Raw genomic sequence first — 24,579 nt, forward strand, 5'->3', positions numbered from 1 at the left:
TTGGTCAACACATTTGTCATCCACTTGGTTACACACAGAAAGAGTGTGTGTGTGTGTGTGTGTGTGTGTGTGTGTGTGTGTGTGTGTGTGTGTGTGTGTGTGTGTGTGTGTGTGTGTGTGTGTGTGTGTGTGTGTTCTAACACTTTGTACAGCTGACAACAGTAAACAAAAAATAATTATTATTTTTAAGAATAAATGTGCCTCCTCCATGAGCTATGCACAGCTGAATAAGGCCGCAGGCCTACGCTTCTGTACTTTGTTATACTTTATAACATCGGTCATAATGGTGGTACTTGGGGAAAAAAAAAAAATGAGATGCTGTTGCTAGTCTATATAGATTGAATGTGGTTTTCTTACACCACCTAAATCTCAAGTCTACTTCCACTTGTTAAGAAATAGAACAAATCTCCTGTATGGGAATTCCACACAGATTTCGATTAGCGATTTGATAAAAGATTCTAATCATTTGTGTAAACAATAAAATTGGTTGACCAGTCCCAGTTCATTTGTTGAATCAGTTTACCGCAGTATTTTTACCTGTCTGTTTGACCCCAGCTACAATTCTGAATACAGATTGCCCTAAAAATCTGTTGGTGTCAACGCCATCACCATGGATTAAAACACAAAAACCATCATTCCTCAGGGCGGGTGCCTCTGTCTTGTCCTTTAGTCTGAGTGATACTACGCCAGAAGAAAACACATATTTTTCAATTTCTTGCATGGTGATACAAATTGTACTTTCCCCCCAGCTTCTGCCTTCACACAGAATAGCATAGATTGACAAACAAGTGAACCCAAACAGACAAAGTGTTAGTTGTCCTCATACAGACTCACGCATGGATACAAGCGGACAGCACACAAAGGAACCCTCAAGTGAATTCATTCACAACTAAATTACACAGAGGTTGGGTGGCTCCATGAAGCGATGATGATAATATACCAGAGGAGATTTGTTCAGTTATGCACGGTAAACTGTAGACGTAACAGAACTTTTTGAAAAAGAAGTTGGATGAGGAAGAAAACATTGTATATAATTCCATCCTTCAATGGAAGATGATAAAGAACCCATGTGCATTTTAAAAAAAACATCTCTAATTTCTATAGTATTGATATTCTGGCAACTAATCTGTTGCCAGGCAATCTGTTTCACAGCAGAAACAGCCGCAACATGAATCAAATATTAATTGTAGAAGATGAACAACGTCAAGCAGAGATTAAACCTAAAAGCTTTAAACAAGGAAGAGACACTTAAACGTATGGTAGGAAAATTAGTTTAGAGGCATTTCTTTTTATATTTGATAAACTTCTCTTTACATCCCAAAAGCAATCAATCTATCAAATGCTCTGACAAAAACGAATCAGGCGCGCTTGTAGGTCTGTAATAAGCGAGTGCTATCATGTCATTCAGCCTAATAGAAAACTCATTGTGGAATTGATTGAAGTCATAACTAATTGCACCCTTGGCACATTATTGGCCAGAATTGCTCTAGGGTTTAAATATTTGCTAAAGATATAATGTCCTTTAGTATATTAGCATAATTTGTCAGAAATAATGCCAGCATTAATACGCTGCGCAAGTCTGTAAAAGCTATTTGGAGTATTGCATTGCGTAACCCCATTGATATGAAATAAAATTTCAGTGCCCAAGTATATACTGTTAATCAAGAACTTGCTCATTTGATCATCCCAGGGGACTGTGTGTGTGCCTGTGTGTGAGTCAGTTTGTGTGTCTGCGTATGTTAGCGAGTTGGTGTGAGTGTGTGAGTTTGTATGCATCTCTGCGAGTGTGTCTCAATGGGCATGCGTGTGTGAAAGAAAGCTCTTATAGAGATTAATATTGATTGACATTGATATGACGTTGATGCTCATTGATGGGCTTTTTGTGTTAAAATTCATCTTGTTGTTAAACATAGATAAAGCTAGATGACAGCAGACCCAGACGATGTATTGTTCCTCTACGACAGCGTCTGAACAGCAAGCTGTGGGTCTGACAGCCTAACCAGCCTTACTGGGATAACATGCTGCTTTGAATGTTCAGCCACGTCGACTAGGAATTACACTTGCACATGAGAAACCATTGGAGACGCTTCATTACATTTGCAAACAGCTCTCTGTGTCACCACCACGTCCTTCTCTGTGTCCCTGTGTCTCTGTCAAAGAGATGGCTTGTTGTGTTTTCCGAGGAACAAAAGTAAAGTCTAGTGAACCCTGAAATGGTTGGCGTTTTTTCTGACTGTACACATGATCAGTACCAGGGGATTGAGAATGATCAGTCCCAGCCCGGCCTTTCACTTGTAACGTCTGAAGTCTTTCTGCTGTCTGCTACAGCCTTTGTTTTTTTATTCCTATTTAATTCAGAGGAGATCTGGTCGTTTCTTGCGGCCTTGTTAGGTGAGTTAGTCTGGATGTTGTTTTGGTCTGAGATACTTCTGGGTCTTACAGTCCAGGGTTTCTCCTCGGTTTGTAGGCCTACTGTGTGGCAATCATCTCACCTTTTGGTTCCTTATGCTATGTTAAGGTGAGCTGTATCCGTTAAATAAATAAACCTTATGTTCCTTTGGCAATTTTGTGTGTAATGTCTGATGGATTTGAGCTGATACGCTTATTGAGCTTAATTCAACTCTTTCAACTGGATTGAGGGCCGACTTAAGGAATCACTAAACAAAACCGGTCAATCATAATTCTCTTTATCTCATTCACGAATGTCTATTGCACAGTAGGAGATGTATTGCAATTACGAATAAATATGTTGCCAAACACAAGATGTACATGTGACCGGTTTCTGTGATGATTCTGAAGCCATGGAGGGATGCTGCTGCTGGCCGGTGGAGCTAGTCGGCCCTTTCCACCACCAAGGCAGCGCACATCTTCTGGACTGTGAATAATTAGCTCCACACATTGAAGGTAGTGCTCTTCATTAGTGGCGCTCAGAGAGTGGGTAGCGACAGATGTGATGGGTGTTGGTGCAGATCCAGGGCCTACCCTGAATGCCAACATCAAGCATTTTAACCCGATGGGCGATGCTTACAGGGCACCACCATTGTAGGACGCTGCTGTGTGTGCGTCCTCCTACATCCCAGAGATACTGGTCGTTTGTAGCAGTTCAACGGAAGTGGACAAATGTTCAATGCAATGCACCATAGGGTGTGCAAGCTTGCATCGCAGAAGGGTTGCAGAGAAACAAAACGTGTACGAAACGCATGCAGTGAACCTGACGAGGCAGAACCAACAGGATCCTGGCCAGAGACGTAGGACCGCATGCAGGCAGCCCAGCAAGCAAAGCATTGCAGTAAAAGGTGGGAGAGTTGGCAGGAATGTTCCATCATGAGTAAGGAGAGCATCCATCCTAACAACCCCCTCGTAGAGTTCTGAGATACTCGCGTGTACTAATTATGACTAGTCAAGCTGAACAGTGTGGGGTACATGATTCTCTTACCAGGATAGAGAGGAAGCTTCGCAAGCCATGCCGTTGTCTTCCAGGGGACAAAATAAAAGGTAGAGCTGAGAATCATGGCCGCAATGATGATGAAGGGAAACCATTGGATCAGAGATAGATCTATGAAAGGCTGTGCAGCGAGGAGAGACGACGGGCCAAGATGTGGCCCTTGTTGCCCTTGGGGTTTCACTCGATGTGACTTGGCCGTCTTTCCCCTTCCACAACCACCCCAGACCCACCGGGCAAAGGGGTTTCTAACCAGCAGCTACTGGTCAAATTGAGCTCTGCCTTGGTTCCTGTGAGATTTGTTGTATTATGTATACGTCTAAAGTGCATTTTACCACTGAACCCAGGAAGACCGTTGTGCACACAGCAAGGTCAGTTAGTTGACCTATGCCTCATTGAAGTGCCTTATTTGGATAGGCTGAAGAGTCAGACTGATGTGACTAATAATATGTATATTACATTTGAATCATGCATCTCCTTGAACAATAGCGCTTTCTACAGGTAAAATACAGAGTAAGTCTACTCAAAGTACGGAAAGGGGCCTTGACTGACCATAGAATAACTTTTGAGTTTCAAAAGGAAAGCAAAGGATCACAGGTGAAAACATGCGGTGAAGTGAGTCCACGGCCTGCCTCTGTTACTTTAGTCCAGCACTGTTGAACATCATTTCAGGGAATGTACACAGCCTATCAACACAGAGAACCCCTCCGCCTGTGCAGCTTCAAACATGCTGTGAATAAACAGTGCATGATTGTACGGGATGTTTATTCAAACTTTACAATGACACGTTTCTCTGAGAAAATGAGGTCTCAAGGGACCTTGGTTTTGTTTTTATCTTTTCCTTCGTTTCTTCCTCAAGCCCCCTTAATCTGCTTTTTGTTGGCCCGTAGCGTTTTCATCCACACACCATGTCAAACACCCACAAGCGTACACGAGTGCACAAACACACACAAGTCATACAAGTCATTTGCATTTCAAAAGAACTTGAATCACATAAATACCTGCACGGATGGGGACACATGAGGGAGAGACAACACCACAGACAGACAGACAGACTGAGCACTTCTAGGGAAAACTGTTTACCTACACAGTAATGTAAGTTGTGCAGGAAAGTATATTGTGCAATATAGATAACTATTATCATTGAAACGCTACTGCTTTAGTATCAACAAACGGTGTTCAACATCGTTTGAGTGTTGCCAAACTCATTATCACTTTTAGGCAAAGAAGAACAAAGAATTAGCATATTTCTCTGACACATTTGTCTAAATCATTGTCAAATTGCTTGTTTACAATGCTGAAATTCTTGCTATTATCATCATCTGCCTAGCATCAATGTTGGATTCTGGCGATGATTGCAGGTTTTAGCAATTGCCTTGATTTTCCGAAAGTCAATAAAAATTGCTCAACTGAGCAATGTAGAGAATAAAAGAGGGCATTTTTGAATGATTATTGATTGTTGCTACAATTGTACAACAATAAAATAGACAATGAATTGGGACATAGACCGCGGAACGTGTTTGAACAAGGGGGGGCCACAATCGCAAGAGGGGGTCACCAACATTTTACCAACATTTTAGGTCCGACATTATCCATAGCCAAGGCTATGCACGGTATACGAGGACACGCACGTAATGCCATCAGTCACGTCAGCCAGCACAGAACAGCGCAGAATAAAATGCACAAGAAAGGTACCTCGGTGGTCGGTGGTAACGCAACTGAAACTGCTTGCTTGTACCAGTACTAGAGAGAGAGAGAGGGAGAGAGAGAGAGAGAGAGGATGCGGATGCACATCACTTTGCCAGGATGATTTTACTTTAAATGTCCAAACAGCCAACAACACTAATAACCCAAGTCCAAAATATGCCAGCACAGAAGTGCGCAAATTGCCAAAACAGTCAACACAGCACAGAAGGCTAGCCTACATAGATGAATCAATGGTCATGACTTAAGCCCACAACATGCCAGCACATAACTGTGCAGAATAAAATGCTCAATCAGCCAACAATACACAACAAAATCACCACAGTAAGATGTTAACTCAACATAAACTCACTTGTATCAGTACAATGCAGTATAAAAACATTGAACAAAGAAGTGTGCACACGGCGGTGCTAATAAAACCATTGACCTACGCTTAAAACTTCCCAAAGGCCTGCCTGCGTCTGTCATTGGCCTGCACGAACTCCTTAGCGATGGCTGTCATGTCGATGTCCTCCAGAATGTCACGGTGAATATGGCAGTTCATCAAGTCATTCAGTCTTTTTTGTGTCATTGTGGATCGGAGGTATGATTTCAGTCGACGAAGTGTGGAAAACGAACGCTCTACTTCTTTCGCGCGATTTTCAGTGCTGCGCAGTTATAGGTCTACATTTTGCAACATTCATGCATGACGTGTGACGTGAACAATATTGGTTTAGAAATACCATTGATTAAATTATTACAGCATGGGTTGTGTTTAAGTTTGATCTTGTCGACAGGTTTTGAGTTGAAAAAAAAACTTGCAGGCCAACATTCATTTATTTTTTTAATAATCCGGTTCCGCGGTCTATGAATTGGGACATTTTGAGAGAGGATTGTCTCAACCAATTTACAAATGAGTGCCAATGAGGCAGCGTTTCCTTAATGGTGCTGTACGATTCTAGAGCTGGAGAGAGAGAGAGAGAGAGAGAGAGAGAGAGAGAGAGAGAGAGAGAGAGAGAGAGAGAGAGAGAGAGAGAGAGAGAGAGAGAGAGAGAGAGAGAGAGAGAGAGAGAGAGAGAGAGAGAGAGAGCGCGCGAGCTGAAGAGGGCAGGATTTTGAAATTAAGCAACCAACAAACACTCCTTGCTCTGTCAGCGCCTCCCCTTCCTAATTTTTGACAAGTCCACCATTGACAACTTTGGCATTCACACACCTGTGATTGACAAGCAAGATTGATTTGTTAAATTAATCAGTGAAGAGATGCTCTGATTGGTCAGAAAGAGACAGGGAAAAACATCTAAATTCCTATGCATCGTAGATCTGTGACACTCGGGATAAGGTCTACAACCTGAAGCACAGACTCAGAGTATGAGTGCGTACAACACAAACTCAACCACAGCACTAGAGAAGAGTACATCAGCATATATATTTAGTCTTCTTTTTCGAAAGAAAATGAAGCTCTCAAGATTTGGAGCATTGATAGCAGGTACATCGGTATCTACGACGTATTGTAAAATGGGATTTATCTGCTAATCTGAGGTAAACAAAAGCTTATTTTTTCATATTTTTTTGTTTTGGATCCTTAATCTAAAAGTTAAGTTTAGTCAGTAAAAGTAACTTAATCATATTCTATGTTTTTTTTTCCTTGTGCCTTTGAGATTAGAAACAGAATCAATCATCAGCACTATGCCTCCCGCCTCATCCATTTTCATCTAAAATAAGTAGTTTTACTGTTTACTCATTTGCTTACTTGTTTGTTTAAGCTTTGTAACTGTTTCTGTTGTTTTTTTTATAGCAAGGGTGTTCTTCTCCCTGTCGTGTCTTCATCACATGAACTATATCCTGCACGCTGTATCACCATGACGACATGACCCTATCCCTGGATCTCTCTGGAATCCTGAGACGGGACCATGGCCTGACGTAGTCACGCTCAGCAGGCAGAGAGAGAGAGAGAGAGAGAGAGAGAGAGAGAGAGAGAGAGAGAGAGAGAGAGAGAGAGAGAGAGAGAGAGAGAGAGAGAGAGAGAGAGAGAGAGAGAGAGAGAGAGAGAGAGAGAGAGAGAGAGAGAGAGAGAGAGAGAGAGAGAGAGAGAGAGAGAGAGAGAGGCGGAGCGTAGGAATACAGTCAGGGACGATGTAGAGTGTTTCCAGGCATTCGATGAGGAGAAACATTCCCAGAAGAAAAGGAATGATAACCAGCAACAAAGAGGGAGGAGGAGTGCTGGCTCATGGGTGCATGCCTTACTGGGACGCCATGCAAAGGGAGTGAATCAGAGCGATTAACGAGAAACAGGGGAGAAGAAAGAAAGTTGCCCCACGGCGAGGGGGGGGGGGGGGGGGGGGGGGGGGGTGGGGGGAGTGTTTCCTGCGCAAAGCAAAACGGAGGGTCAAAGTGACTTCATCAATCACAGTCCAGCAGCCTGGTCTCACCACCCCCCAACAAACACAGACACACTCCACACACACACACGCACACACACACACACAGACACACACACACACACACACACAGACACACACACACACACACACACACACACACACACACACACACACACACACACACACACACACACAGTTTAGCCTGCAGTGGTTGGCAAAGCTGGCATCTAGGGGCAGTGTTGCCGCTCATTGTTTCCTCTCTCCCCTGGGCGAGCTCCGCTTATGAGTAGAGGGGAGACGGTGGTTTGGAAGGAGAGGGTAAGGAGTCAAATGAACCCTTGAATCAGGTGGAATACAAACAGAGCACTCCCAAGTGATCCTGAAAGCCAACCTTGCTCTAATGGCCTAGCCTCCATTAGCCGCCACGACACCCTCGATCCCTTCCCTGTTCAGACGCCATCATTCAGATGAATCATACTTAAGAAAGTAAGAAAGTTGAGACGTGGAAATGTTACAATCTTGCACCGGCCGCCATGGTGGAGGCCTTGGATGTGAAGAGCAATCAGCCATGTTGTAACTCACACTGCACAGTTGCCTTCATAACACAGGTGTTAATAGTATGGGGTAGCTCGTTAGCTTAATGACCGGTCTGCATGTATGCCAGGGCCCATAATCAACATCATGAGGCACCTGTTCCAGTACTAGCACCACCACTGTTAGCAAGGTTAGCAGTCCTTGCCCAGCCTCAGCAACGGATAAGCCCGCGCACTACACTGCCTCCCAGGCTGCTCCTCCCAGGCAGTACGAGAAGGGGAAGTGTAATGCAAGTAAGATTGATATGTGTCCGGAGTGGTCACACGCTGTATTGGAGAGGCCTGTCGGCTTTGCTTGACCCAGCCCGACTAATTCCTTCCGCGCTGGCATTTAGGTTCAGCCGGGCTCCGTTTGGGGGGCTGGCCTCTTGAGAGGCTCTCGTCTCTTCAGTCCTCCAGTCAAAGCAATCTATCCAAGCCGCTCAGACAGGGTCTTCTCAGTCCCCGTCTGCGTGCGTGTCCCTGAGAGAGAGAGAGAGAGAGAGAGGGATGTTGTGTGAGTGGAGCCGGGTGAGTGTGCATATCTGGCGTCACCGCGGCATCTGACTCTCCCCCTTTCCCCCTCCCTCCCAGTCTGGTAAGTCTCTGTGACTTTAAGAAAGGGACCTTTGAGGCGATTTTAGGTTGACACAATTCTGTGCTCTCTGTTTCTGCACACCTCCCTCGTTTGCCACTCTATCCCAGCAGCTTGTGACCTCCACCGTCTCCAATGGGATAGGTAGATGAGTGGGGACATATCATCATATCATATGATATAAATGGTCCAAGTTATATTAGTCAACGACCTTGGGCTGCTTTACTGATTGAATTACAACAGGCAGAAAAAATCTGTAAAATGCAATAAAACAAAACAATTAATGATCATTGTTGTTTTGGTTGTTGCATGGGGTGGGCTTTCACACGGGGATAACATACTTAATGTTTATTGTTTTACCTTTTCAAGAGAAACTACCCTTGGGGAACATGCAATCAAACGGACCCAAGCCCCCACAAACCGAGACATTAGATGTGGAAGAGTGCCTCTATCAGCTAGCTTGAGAGGCTGGAAATCAGCGGGTAAAGGAAGTTATCAATTGAATGCCCAAGGTTTTATCTGCACATTTGCTCTTTCATTCACCCGTATGCATGCCTTTGAGGGTGTGTGTGTGTGTGTGTGTGTGTGTGTGTGTGTGTGTGTGTGTGTGTGTGTGTGTGTGTGTGTGTGTGTGTGTGTGTGTGTTTGCATGCGTGTGTGTGTGTGTGAATCAGGAACAGGTGGCCCAGCGTGGCAGTGTCCTCACTCTGTGGGACCTGCCACCGACCTGGGGTGGATGTTGCCGATCAGAGAGACGGAGATAGAGACACGCCGGTAGACCGAGGGCGAGAGAGAGTGGCTGAGACACAGGGAGGATCATTAAAAAGCTTGTAACAACTGGCATGGATTAGTCTCAACGCGTCCTCAACTCGTTTCTCCCAGTGTAAGCACTGATTCCCTGCTAACAGCCCAGTCAATGGAACTGAGGGATATGTTTAAGAAGGGAGACGGAAATAATGGAAACAATTTAAAAGGAGCAGGTTTCCCTGAGACTATTTCAAATTGATTCACCAAAAAAAAGGAAGCATGGTTCTTCAAAGACTTACTTTAAGGTCTGTATCCATGGAAGGATGTAAAAATTCCACAGAAGTTTATGTTTGAACACCACTTAATAATACATATCCAGGAATGTTGTCATCATTTTTTGCTGTTTTCACATTAATTATAATAAGTCACATGACATCATCTGAAATGTTGTTGAAATAAGCTCAATAAGTCAAAGTTCAATAGGCTAGACAATAAGTTCTCATATTGCCTCTTCAATGTAAATATTTCAGCTGCACATTGTCCTAACCCACACCATGCACAAAAGATACATATTTTCCTTATTAACACAGAAGTTTAAGCAAACTATTGAATCAGATCTGCTGAGCGGGCTAGACGCTAAACCAACAACAAACAAGCAAATATTGTTTCAATCCCACTGGAATGTCTCCTAATAATAGGTTGGCCTTCAGCGTATACCTTTTGAAAGTAGAATTAGAAACACATTAAATGAGGGCATTCCAAATTAATTACCTGAGCCTCGTGAGGTGAGCCAAATGGGACCAGACCTCATCACGACTTTACAATGCGTACTAATTATCAAGTCAGCTCTGGGGTTGCCCTGGACCTTAGAGGTCTTTCTAACAAGGCACATCAAGGCCAAGCGATTTGAACGTTCCAACACATTAGGCCATACTTAACAGAAGAGTTTCCAATGTTTTCATCAGCACCAATTGGAATGGATATTTAATGTCCTTTGACATGGACTTTTTAAGTGGATATCTCGGTGATATTCATGACAGTGATATATGACTAACAAACCAAAATACAAAAAGTTATACAGAGCTGCGGTGGATGTGATATAAAAAAAAATAACACAGGGGGCCAAAATTCAGATGTTTTGATGGTTATAGATGGGATGATGAACCAAATGCTAACTTTACCTTAGACATCAAGGAAAACAAGGACTTGTTTTGTTTCGACTATAGGATGAAAGATGACTTTCAAAAGCAATCCAAGGCAAGGAGATGACAATCTGAAGACTGAAACGATCCCTATTCCCTAGAATAATGCAGCTCCAAATTGAATGAACCTAGGCATCTGTTTCAGAGAAGCCCTCTGAGGTGAGGAAGCATTCTGAGGTCACAACACAGATGGTCAATTTGCCGACGTAGGTTTTTTTCCTCCCCTCTCGAGTTTAGCTTTAGCTCAGTGGATTGCATTCTCGACAATGATCATGGTGATTAATCTACGCATACACACATACTGTACATAGTTAACATCTGCAGATTAAATTGAATGAAAAAACGGACTGATGTCTCATCAGTGAGCAATTAGCTTCTCTTAATCATCCCAGTGAGCTTATTTGAAAAGGTTTAATTGTTTAATGTTTCAACGGACTGAGGACCGAAAGAAAGCTTCACCCACAAAAACCTTACCTCTTGTGGGGTTGTATACTTCCAGAGCAGCTATTGTCAAGCTGGTCGTTTGTGAGGGTACGGATGAGTGGGAACGCCATAATGAAAGCAGCAGAGACAGATGCCCCCCTTTTAGTCGGTAAAGAGAGAATTTACACTCTTGAAAGAAAATTACACCATATCGTAAACAGTTAAACTGAAACTATATGGTACACATTCTGTCATTCTTAACACACATGTTTTTCTCAGACCTCTCTCTCTCTCTCTCTCTCTCTCTCTCTCTCTCTCTCTCTCTCTCTCTCTCTCTCTCTCTCTCTCTCTCTCCACCCCCACTGGAAGAGGCTTTAAACGGAGGTCCTAACGAACTCGAGACCAGTTGAAAGCAGTTCACTCGACGTCTCCAGTCTGTTGATCCTTTGTGAGCCACTCAGATCTGTCATCAAGGAGGCGTGGAGGCCTGGATCCTTTCAGCTCAGAAATCACACATCACTTCTCGGCAGAGTCAGCCGTCAGCCATTGATCTCCAGTAAGTGGAACAATACATACATAATTAGGTGAGCACGCAACTATTGTTCTTCAAAGGTTTTATTCTAAATTTCTTTGTTTCGTCTTTATCATTCTCAAAAAACTTTGGGACCCATCGCTTTCCTCAATTATTCACCTGGAGACTCCATTCAAATTTTTTAATGTTGAGAATAGCTTGGAATCATGCACTTCTTTTCAGATTTTTTAAATATTTTATACTTTTTAAGGTATTCTACTTTAAAATACTATATTATTTTTAAAATGGGAGTCAATCGTCCTATTGACTCCCAGGGTTGCCAGATTGGGTTGTTTTTCCCACTCTATTGGGATACTTTTAATCACACACCAGCTCGCTATTCTCTGAAACACACACACACACACACACACACACACACACACACACACACACACACACACACACACACACACACACACACACACACACACACACACACACACACACACACACACACACACACACACACACCAGCAGTGCAGGGCAATACATTTGACCTTTCAGATACTTCAGTTCAATTTATTTTACATTTCTGCATTTTTAGCAATGCTTTGCGCTTTTCATTCAGCTGTCACTTTATTTGTTTCCAACCATTTACTTTTTCTTAATTGGTGTGCATGTTGACATTGTTAACTCCATTTAGACTTTTGAACTTTTGTTCAAATCCCTTCACTTGATTTAAGCCATTTAAAATTTCTTTATGTGTTAATCTATGTGGCTTTATTTAAAAATATTTTCAACCTCACTTTGTTACTACAGCACTCACCGCATTTTCTGCAGGAAATGCATTTTCTAGTGTGAATTATAATTCCACATTTTAAAATTTCCATTGCATTAAACAGAACTCCACATGAATGCTAAGAGGTTAGCCTAGCAATCTCACACACTAACACACACACACACACCAAGTTCAACAATCATCCATTCTTCAGACAATACAGATTGAGAATCTTTATACTAGTACTTGTAGCATTCTAGCATTATATATTTCCAAGCACAAGACATGCATTTGGGTGTGTCTACCGCAACATATTGTCCATAGAGATCAGAGACCATTGATGTTATCATAATTGAAGGGACCACATGACGTGTAGGATCTTTACATGCACAAATCTGTTCATTGCATAAATCTATAAAAAAAAAAGACAGACGAACATATGAACAGATTGTAATTTAAGTAAATAATTAGACTTTCCTCAACTCTCTGTTGGTGGAACTGCCTGTGGGCTGACTTCCATTTAATTAAAACTGGGACAGTTTGGTCTTGGAAAAGGAAGTGACGTCTAACAGTGGAGAACGACATGCCTTTCCATTCATAACTTGTGAACCCCTGTACCACGTTTCACTGCATCTCTCTCTCTCTCTCTCTCTCTCTCTCTCTCTCTCTCTCTCTTCACTTCCATTTGAGCCTGCATCTCTCTCTTCACTTCCATTTGACCTTGCGTCTCTCTCCCATCCTCACTCTCTCTCCCAATCCTCTCTTTCGCTCCCATTCTCCCCATCCTCTCTCTCTCTCTCTCACTCTCTATCTCTCTCTCTCTCTCTCTCTCTCTCTCTCTCTCTCTCTCTCTCTCTCTCTCTCCCTCTCTCTCTCTCTCTCTCTCTCTCTCTCTCTCTCTCTCTCTCTCTCACACTATCTCTCTCACTCTCTCTCGCTCTCTCTCCCAGCCTCTCCAACAGTCTGGTTCCACTGTTGGCCGGCGGGGTGCGTTAGATATGTTCACCCTGGCCGTCTGAGCACCGGTACGCCTGGGGGCTGGTGTTGCATTGCAGATTAAAGGGGATAAGAGAGCGCGGGTCCCTTTGGTGTACCTGCTGCCGCTTTGTGCTGCTGCTTTGAAGGAAGATCTCCAGAGACAAGGCAACCTGCTACTGCACATCCGCACACACATAGACACACTATGATGCACCTGTTTCATACTAGCGCACACACACAGGCACGCAGGCACACACTCATAACAACTACAGAATTCCAACACACAGTACACAAACATTTGTCTTAATTGAAGCAGATGTGTCCACACACACACACACACACACACACACACACACACACACACACACACACACACACACACACACACACAGACACACACACACACGCACGTGCGCACACACACACACACACACACACACACACACACACACACACACACACACACACACACACACACACACACACACACACAAACACAAAAACCTATAACAACTACAAAACCTTCCAATGCAGAGTACGCATACATTTGTCATACTTGATGCAGGTGTGTTCAGACACACACAACTAAGAAATTCCAACAAGCGCTGAAAAAAATGACATGCATACATAAAGATTGCAAAACCCATGGACATGTAGGCCCAAAGCCACACACACACACACACACACACACTTGTAAGCACGCACGGTTGCCATTACTCATCGAGGCGTCTGCGCATTCTCCAGGGAGCGGACATTCATGAATAAATTAACGGGCTTATACTGTTGTTTTCAACTGCGAGACTGATGGGACAGGAGGAGCCACATGTTTTGCATGTCAAGAGATACGACCGCACGCATGTTGAGCTGCTGGAGCGTTTCAGCCAAAAACAGATGAGATGATGAGGAAAAGAAGAATCCATGAATGGCTCGAGGGGGATATTTCAGATGTGACTTGTTTATTGACATTCTGGGATCGTTGGCTTGACTTGTGTGTATGTCACGAGCTGTGGGGAGCAGAGCTATAGGCTCAGGTCTGAGCCTCTATAGGTAGAGGTAGGCTGAGGTTTTGAACGTTACCTGTGAAGGTTACCTGTGCACGTTACCTGTGAAGATTATACGCGAACGTTACCTGTGAACGTGACCTGTGAAGGTTACCAGTGAACGTTACCTGTGTACGTCACCTGTGAACATTACCTGTGTACATTACCTGTGATGGTTACCTTTGAACACTACCTGTGAACGTTTCCTGTGAACGTTACCTGTGTACGTCACCTGTGAACATTACCTGTGTACATTACCTGTGATGGTTACCTTTGAACACTACCTGTGAACGTTACCTGTGAACGTTACCTGTGTACGTCACCTGTGAACATTACCTGTGTACATTACCTGTGATGGTTACCTTTGAACACTACCTGTGAACGTTACCTGTGAACGTTACCTGTGTACGTTACCTGTGTACATTACCTGTGTACGCTACCTGTGATGGTTACCTTTGAACATTACCTGTGAACGTTACCTGTGAACGTTACCTGTGAGCGTTACCTGTGAACGTTATCTGTGTACATTACCTGTGTGACGCATTGACTAATGAACAGCTTCATGCCTAGTGTAGGACTCTCTGTTGCGGATCATTTGAAATATGTTTAGCTCAGTGATGATGCCATCTGTGAAAATGGGTTCTGGCCACGGTCACTGAACGGATTTGAAGAGATATGCATTCTTTATTGTTCAAATAAAGCCACTCATAACAGCCCTTGAATACTTTGTGTACAGATTTTATTGACCAACAGCAGCCAGGCTAATAAGGGTTGTATGGAAAACTAATTTCATTATACGGCTTCCCCATAATAGATGGGTGACTTGTAAGTCATAACTTCAAAGGGCTAGAGAGCATATTCCTGCTCCCCGAGTGCTACTGTATTGACTTTTCTATGGTTCCGCCCCACTTGTTTAACAGCTACCGTGTCAGGTCACTGCAGATATATTCCCGGAGGTTGGATGTGATTCATTGCTAAACAGAGACGGAGCAACTAACACAAATATGAACAACAAAATATCAGCACTTAGGAACTTAGAAAAAGTTTGCTTGCAAAACTGAAATCCCTTACTGTGGGATGGCTTAACGCTGTAGCTCGTATTATTGTATGACTTGTAAACACATTTTAGTGAGATAGTGCAAACAATATTTCCAGAAGATGAAGGACACATTAACTTTGTGTAACGGTTTTTTAGACCAGCACACGATAGTTTATTATCACAATGGCTATTCTAATCAGATCCCATTAATTGGTTGTGCGTGCATGTGCGTGTTTGTGGGTAAGACCATATGCACACAAGTAATTAACATAAAACGAGCAGCAAACACAAACAGTTATTACTGTTGTACTCAATCTCACAGTACACAGACATTACAATACATCTATATAGCTGATACTTTAGTACAAAGATGCTTAAAATAAACGTATTCAGCCATGAAGATTTTTATAAGGTATATAATCATACAATTCAGAGCATAAAATTCCTTCAATTAGCAAACAACTTTATGTGCAACCTTTTAGAAACACAGAGTCCTTTTAGCAGTCTACCATCCATACTATGGCATAAGAGGGAAAAAGTCCTTGCTTGGTCTCTCTCTGCCGTACTGAGATGACCCTGAGATTTGCATGCAGCCACATAACAAGGTAATCCCCCCAGCCTTGCAGTATGCTTACAGTACAGCTACACAATTGATGCTGTGTGGTTCTTGGCTTGCGTTCAGCATAACTAAAGGGCGATGGGGAGAAGTCAAACTATCCCTAAATATGAATCCGGACTTCAGCTCAGTCATATCATCGGACCTTTGTCCTGTGTGATTAACAGCCCTGAAATTCTTCGACGATGGGCCAAAAAAAGTTTCTCACTCACATTTGGAAATTGAGGCATTAATCTTTGGCACCTTGTGAAGAACGATTTATTTTTCTCTCTTTTCTGCAAACTTTTTACTGTTTTCCTGACTTCCATTGTTCATTCCTCCATCTTGTTCCATGCCTCTTCCTTCCTCTGGCTGCCGTCTTGATGTCCCCTAAACACTTATGCAGGGTGGACCTTTACCTCCATTCATCCCATTGCATTTTCAGCAGCATAAATTAAAATGCTGCGATACAGCTGGGTCTAATAGTAATATCTTTCATCTTTACGAGGGAATAACGCCAGAGAAACATTAGCACATCTCCTCTAGACCTTTTCCACAGAGGTGGATACACCAAGACTTAACCAGGCACTATTTAATCTTGCAGCAATCAATGACAAAAAACGAATAAAAAATGCAATTAATTAGATGTATATCTCTAAAACAATTGTGAATAACGGTGGTTTGATGCAAGCTTTGTTCCATTCGGGGAGGAGAGGTAGAGGTAGTTGAGAGGTTGAAATGTGAAGTTACAGTGTACACATGTTGTTGTCTAGTACAGCCATTATGGGACAGCTGATGTACCGATTGGCTTATTTTCAGCAAATATAAAAACATCAAGGCATAGTTAGCCTACCGGCTGAGGATTACCAACTCATGCCACAGTTATCAGGGCAAACTGAGTAATATTTTAACATATCGCACCACCGGCTCACAAATATAGAGATAGGGCCACTCTGGTCACAACGGACTGTGTGGGTATACAAGTTGTAACTGTGATTCAAAGCTCTGAAGATCTCACAACATAGCAAGTCTATTTGTTTTGCTTCAACACAGATCTCTCTTTCATCACATCGCCACCCATGAATGTTTACAAGATGGTTTGTGGTCAACACCAAATAATATCCACATGCTAAAGCAGCACACGTTTGGGTAACAAAACACTTATAAAAAGATATATCTAATCTGTGTTCTCAAAACAAGCCCCCTGTGTTTAAAGTAATATATGGCGTGTAAGGTAAGGACCTCATGCTAACTTCAGCACTAAAACGAATGCACAATGGCGCCCCTAAGAGGTGGACGGACGGGTCTGACCCCTCTAATCCCCACACAGCTATTGAATGACATTCAACCTCTGGATAAATCTGCAATTACAAATGCAGACATTAAGCCTTATAGCCTCACCATCAACTGACGGCCGTCTTCCATTATTGATGTTTACAAATTTGAAACACCTTGGGAAGCAAATGGCAGCCACCTACGAATAGCTTGTCAACACAATGCGTCTGTAAACTGGCTCTAAACAAAGGCCCTGACGCCTCTGAAAGGACTGTTCACACGCAGATAATTTCTATTCATTGCATATAATTTGTAAGGTTCCATATCAATTAGCAGATTTGTTTGGAACTGTTTTGACTTCAAGCATTGATGCAGTTAAACACTGGTTGCATGCATTAGGCCCCGTCCAGACGGAGCCGAAACAGGCGAAAACGATACGGTTTTGTTTTATGCGGTTCATGATTATCTCCGTAAAGACGGATTCATTGCGAAACCGCATCGAGCTGTAGAAACCCCTGAATAGAAATAAAATAAAATAAAAATTCAATGCATCTCTGACGTCGCCCAACTGGTGGGGGGGGCAATGACATCATCGTTTGCGTTGCAGGCGTCCACACGAATCCTCAGGGCTTGTTCACACTACATGCGTCCGTCGACGGACGGGGGCTTTTTGACATATAATCATGTGCTTTTTCCGGATTGTATTACAAAGGCGATTTCATTGGACAGTGTCCTTGCGTTTATTTGCATAACGCAGTCTAATTGGCCGACGGATCCGTCGCTGCCAGATCTTATTGACTTTGCATAGTACGCTCTCGAAAGGCATGTGGGTCCGTCCGTTCTGTCGGCTCCGTGGCCTGACACCCCTTGCCCACTGCATCTGCCCGTTTGAGGGATCTTATTGACTTTTCGGGCTGCAACGGCTCCGTCGGCAAATACCACTCCCCCATCCGTCAGACACGCCTTCCGTCGTCCGTTGACGGACGGATGCAGTGGGCAAGCTGCGTGAGTCAAAAAGAAATATAGAAATGTTCAACTTTTCAGGCAGCGGCGGATCTGTCGGCCAATCAGATTGCGGTTATTCAAATACACTCCACGCGTTTCCTGGATCCATTTTGTAATAACAAACAGGAAGAAGCAGTAAAAATGTGGCCGTTATATGGTTTCAAAGAAATGTGGAATGATAGGATTGTTTGTAGTCACCTGTTGTTTGTGTCGTTTGTATTCATACCCACACATCATCTTTGTAGCGGGAAGCGATTTGATTGGCTGCAGTATGCGTCTAGACTACTCCCCTATACGACACACCCTCGGTCATCCGTCGACGGACGCATGTGGTGTGAACATGGCGTAACATGAAACCGCATAGGTCCGGATATATTTAAAACCACCCTGGGACATGGTTTCAGAAATGTTCGGTTTCGGGCACCGGATCCGCTGGCTCCGTCTGGACGGTCGGCCGAAACGCTCAAGGCTTGTGGAAGGGGGTCTTAATGTGTGTGAAAGTGACTGATGCACTTTTAGGCAGAATATGTTAATTAATGTGTGTGTCAGATACTTATTTACTTTTAGGCAGAATATGCAAAAAGTTTTTTTTGTCACAGATACCACGCAAATGTTTTAAAAGCTGGTTGCTTATCAAGTGTTTCCCATGATATTGAAAGATTTGTTTCTTCAACCGAGAGCTGGTAATTATGCGGGGGTGAATTTGTGTTACTGTACAATCACTGAAGTCCATGCCACAACACTGCCAAAGGATAACGACATTTGAATTGAACATGTTGCATGTGGGATACAACTGCATGATTACCCTGTCCACACTATTAGCATTGTCACAGTGAGTGTAAGCAAACAGTATTTTGCCAGATACCCAACATCTGGACTTTCCTCTGATTGCATTTGTTATTTCCTTTCATCATGTATTGATGATACACCCCCTACCCTCCAACAGAGGGGAGGGGTCTGCATGACGATTTCCTCCACTTGCGGGGCAACCGAACCACAAGCATCAGAGTCGGACTTGCTCTGCCCAGTTACCATACTGGTGAGGCGATGCGGTCGCCATTTGGTTTAAAACTTTGAAGTGAAATTTGCCAGTGAATTGATAAGATATTTATAGAGAAAACCCAAACAGCATAGTAAGCAGTGGGTCATACTAGGAAGAGGAAAAGGCTCTCTACGACTCCTCCAAAGATAGCGGGACAAAAGGGGCTACGGTATATTTATACAGGAATGATTTGAAGACGGTGGGAATGATTCAGAGGCACGAGAGGAGTTGAAGTGGAGGCCAGTGAGGCTGAGTGACACTGAGGTGATTACGTTTAACGACACAGAAAACCCTACAGCTTATTCATCTGTATCACTTCGTGACACACACACACACACACACACACACACACACACACACACACCCACACACACACACACACACACACACACACACACACACACACACACCCGCCCAAACTAGCTTGAAGGACTATCAGTTATATTAAATTAATATAGATATACATATATAAAAAAAATATGTTAGAATGTTGCAATTGCAGTTTAAACCTCTCAGCCACTTCTAATAACACTTTCACATCAAATGGTGTGTGGGGTGTCATTTGGGGCTGGATGTCTCCCAGCCAGAAGATACTGAGTTTGAATCCCAGTAGCCAGGATATCTTTAAGTGTTTTATTATATAAAACATTTCAGATTATGTGTAATCTAAGATTATGTATAATCTTATTCCAATAAAGGAACAGACTCAGACCTGATATGTATAATATGATATACGTATTATTTTCCGTACGGGTTTAAAGGATCTACAGACAATTAGGAAATGACACACTGAACTATTAAACGTTCATTATCATATTACACAAGAGAGAGAGAGAGAGAGAGAGAGAGAGAGAGAGAGAGAGAGAGAGAGAGAGAGAGAGAGAGAGAGAGAGGGGGGGAGAGGTATGCAGTAACAGAACCTCGTGTCCAGGGCAGCTGAGAGTAAGTGGCAGACTGCTGTGTGTGTGCGCCCACCAGTGTAAGCTTTGGAATATAAACGTGTGATTCCAGGCATTCGCAAAGGGTGTGTGTGTGTGGGGGGGGGGGGTGTGCATTGATGTACAAAGCACACTTTTGTGTATTTAATTTGTTATTGTTTATCGCTAGCAGTCCAGGTGGTGGCCCTGATCAGAAATAATATTTAACAGAATAATAATTTAGCGATGAATTTTATTCATCGCTGCTGTCATTTTACATCACATGACGACCTCACCTGCCCTAATTTAGTTTCAGGTGCGCCCCTTAGACTGCCTATCTGGATAGATAGACAGGCTCTCTCTCTCCCCTCTGTCCGGGGAGAGAGAGGGCAAGAGAATGAGCAACATCTGTATTCTTACAGCTCATATTATAATATTATACATATATATATTTATATTACGTTCCATGTAAAAAGATGGCCTCACCATCAACTAAGCAAAACTACATCTACAATGCAGTGCTATTTTGCTTGTAAACTTGTTTATGTTCCGGTTTTCTGGTAGTAGATTGCTGGTTGTGCTTTGCCCAAACAGTTGATCAATCACGCTGCTCACTGAAATACTCTCCAAAGGAGGTGAATCTACTGCAGTCTGAATAACGGTGCCTTTCTGCAACAATATTAAACACAGCATGCCACAAGAACAAAATAGGCATTTATCTGAACCATTGTATTTGTCACTGGAATAAATATATTTTGTTGAGAAGGCACAAGCCGGATCCATTCATGTTCAATCGTTTCATTTGTTTTTCTTTTGTGTGTATGTAATCTGATTGTAATGGAAAAGCTACATCAATGGTATCCAAAAAAAAGCATTCAATGTGATGATCCCATGTGCTACAAGCCAGTATAGATCAGAATGAATTGTGCCGGTTTGTTCTGCTAATGATGGTTTGTACCTACTTCATGAGGGACTTCATAAACTGAACATAGAGCAGATCTCCAATCTGTTGAGCCGACCGATTGTGTCCGCTATGTTCCCACCAGTCAGCAGTACGAATGTCCTCACTGTGACGACACCACCATATCATTAGTGGGCCAAGTTGCCAGGTATTCGGCAGAAATATCCTTATTTTCCTTTAGTATTTTTTATTTAGTTCTGTCAATTATTTTCCAAATGTTTAAGAATAAAGTGAGATGAGTCAAGTGTTCAAAATTCCCTACCAAAGTAAAAGATCCCATCTGGACCCAGAATAAAGTCTGGCACTGGCCTCCAGGCTGAATCTGGTAGTCCATTGAGACTTTTTAAAGATTCCAATCCAAAAGCTCCCTCCTACTTTCCAGCTGAACAGAACCAAAGTGGTTTTCAACTGGTCATCATCACTGGAAATAAGTTGTGACCCATGGTTATTCTTAAAGACAGAAGAATCAGTGCAGATTAAAATGGCGACTGGCCACACCCAGTATTAGTGCATTTCATCTCAAGATCCCAGTAGTAAACTTTACGGAATAGCCTGGAGGGACACTTCATTTCCCGCAAGCACAAACAACACACAATATGGCTGTACGTTAAGGATTACTTTCATTAAGCCTTTTGATCCATCCATCGATAATCTTGGTCAGAAGGGAGTAGGATGTAAGCTACGGTTGTTAAAATCGGATCGGTCGCTAATGTGGTAGCTGCAGGTGTTTGCACACATTGTAAGAGCTATTTTTTAAATGTAAACATACATGATCATCACGACATCCAGCTTTTAACTAAATATTATGCAAAAGTAATGCATGTGCATAGCAAGTATTGCATACATATGTGCTTACAATTAGGCTATGTCAGAGAATGGACCATAATTAACTGAGGAAAATGTAGGTTGATCACACGGATGAATATTTATAGTGCAATCTGCCCGTGCTCAAATCCCCAGTCCCATCCGGGTTTCATTTCTCAAGGAATAAGTCAAGTGTCTTTGTCTAAATTCTTCACTTCAATAATTAAAACCCCAAGCTGCCAAAAGACTGACTTATAAGCCTTGTGATTAATTGAAAAAATCGGTGTGTGTGTGTGTGTGTGTGTCTGTGCACCCGTGCGTGCGTGCGCATCTCCCTCTCTCTCTCTCCCTCTGTGTTAGTGGGTGAAAAAGCCTGCGGGTGGAAAACCTATTGATTCTCCCAATTTTGAAGTGGTAGAAAGCATGTGCTCGCTAGCGACGTGATGTTCATCCCAAACAGAGCACCTGCCCTGGGGGTTATCAAGCAGAGGACGCCCCTCTGTGCAGCAAACACTAGGGATGCTCACTACATAGACTTCCGGTCCGTTCCAGCTGTGTGTGTGTGTGTGTGTGTGTGTGTGTGTGTGTGTGTGTGTGTGTGTGTGTGTGTGTGTGTGTGTGTGTGTGTGTGTGTGTGTGTGTGTGTGTGTGTGTGTGTGTGTGTGTGTGTGTGTGTGTGTGTGTGTGTCACATGAGCTTTATTATAGATGAATATTACCTGCTTCTATCGAGTACGCAGACTAATGATTTCAGAGCAGTAGAAAGCTGTGGACAATAGCGAGGCAGGAACAATAAAACCTTATGTTGTAAAACATGGGGTTGCATTTGTGAATTGATCCGGTTAGAGCGTGGTTGTTGTTTCTAGTCGATTGGAAAAAAATATATATCTTTGGATTGTTTTAGAAGAACAATCCATACTGTTTATAGACCAACAGAAGGTGCAAAGCCTTCAAATGAAATGCACATTTTAACAACATGAGGGGGAGTAAAAGCTAAGCGTTGATTAATTTTAATTGGATCCTTGTGTTGGTGTGAATATATAAAGGCTTAATATAGAATGTGGACTGCACTGCATTGCCCGCGCGTTAAAGGGAAACTCAACACTAGAGCGTGTTCCTTAGCAGCGCCAATGGAGCTGAACCTGAACACGAGTCCACCAATCACGGTCTCGTGTCCACGGAACGTTGTTTGACCAATCACGTGTTTCGAGCGTGTGCCGAATGACGTGCTCTTACGTGCTCGAATGGTGAAAGCCTCTTTTGACGTTCTGCAAGTCGAAATGCCAACGCAAGCTTTCCCAATGATCCTTTGCATATACAAAGTAAACGGTGTCGTGCGTGCGGTTGGGGTTGGGCCTATAACAGCGTACTGTAAACACTGCTTTATTAAACGCATGTTTTATTGTATGCAGTGTAATCACAGCACCCCCATTCTCCGAGAGAGTGGTGGTGCTGTACCAGCCGCTTCCAGATCAATACGCCCTTTACTGCCAGCACACTATTTATAACATTTAAAAAAAGCTGCAACTTTCCATTAGTTTTAATGACCAGCGCCATGAAGACGTAAAGCTCCTTCGGGTGACACTATCACTCTTAGCTTCGTAAATCCTGGGCTGTTGTTGGCATCAGATCCAGCCCGGCATAAAAGCACCAACAACAAAAAACGTAGAAATGTCGCCTTATCTTCCCCGTTTCATTCGCTCCGGAGCGGGGATCAGACCCCGTTTGATTGCGACGGGCTGCGTGTGGATTAAAAGGCCAACAGGGCGGGAGGGTTAACGTTTTAGAGGAGTGCTGTGCTTCATTAGCTCCATCCGTCTCCTCTTCGAGTCTTGTTGAGTTTGCACACGTCTCCCCTTCGCCCGCCAGCCCAGCGCATCTGTAGTTGCGTTTCCCTTTCAGGTTTAATTTTAAATCTTTTATATCCTTGACTTAATGAATTAACCAAATCTACCCTCCCCCTGAAACCACATGGCTCTGGGCCATGGAACTTAATCAAGGACTCCATTAAACCAGCCTCGCACAAACCTTTGGGCGTTGGGCGACCACTGATTGGCAGCTTGATTAGACAACTAAAAGGCAGGAAATGGAACCACGAGGTAGGCTCGACCGACATAGTGGTAAGGAGGAGTGGATGAGGAATTAAAAAATATTTTTACCTATATTTAAGTATAGAGGAAGAGTTAATGCATGTGGGTAACCGGTTGCACACACACAGAAATCAAACACAGTGTTTGTCACTACCGGCGTGCGAATGGACGCAGGTACATGTGACAGAGGGAACATCTACACCAGTCCATCCCCAGCCTGTCAGAAACCTGACTGGTATCCAACTATCCGTATCGAAGCCTCCACCAGATAGTCTGCTCATGTTCCCATAGCCTCACGTTACACCACTTCCACTCAGCCCCTTCGGGCGCTCTCCTCCCCTCCTCTTCTCTCTATTTTAGAGTCTCTCTCTCTCCCTCTCTTTCTTCAGTATCTCTCCCTCTCTCCTCCCTCCCTCCCTCTCCTGCAGAGTGCAGTGTTTAGCTTTTTTTCTCAGTCCCCCAACCGTTCATTTCCAATGAGGTTTTGTTTTCCCCTAAGG

This window comes from Gadus morhua, chromosome 10 (genome assembly GCF_902167405.1).
Source record: "Gadus morhua chromosome 10, gadMor3.0, whole genome shotgun sequence".
NCBI classification, from domain to species: Eukaryota; Metazoa; Chordata; class Actinopteri; order Gadiformes; family Gadidae; genus Gadus; species Gadus morhua.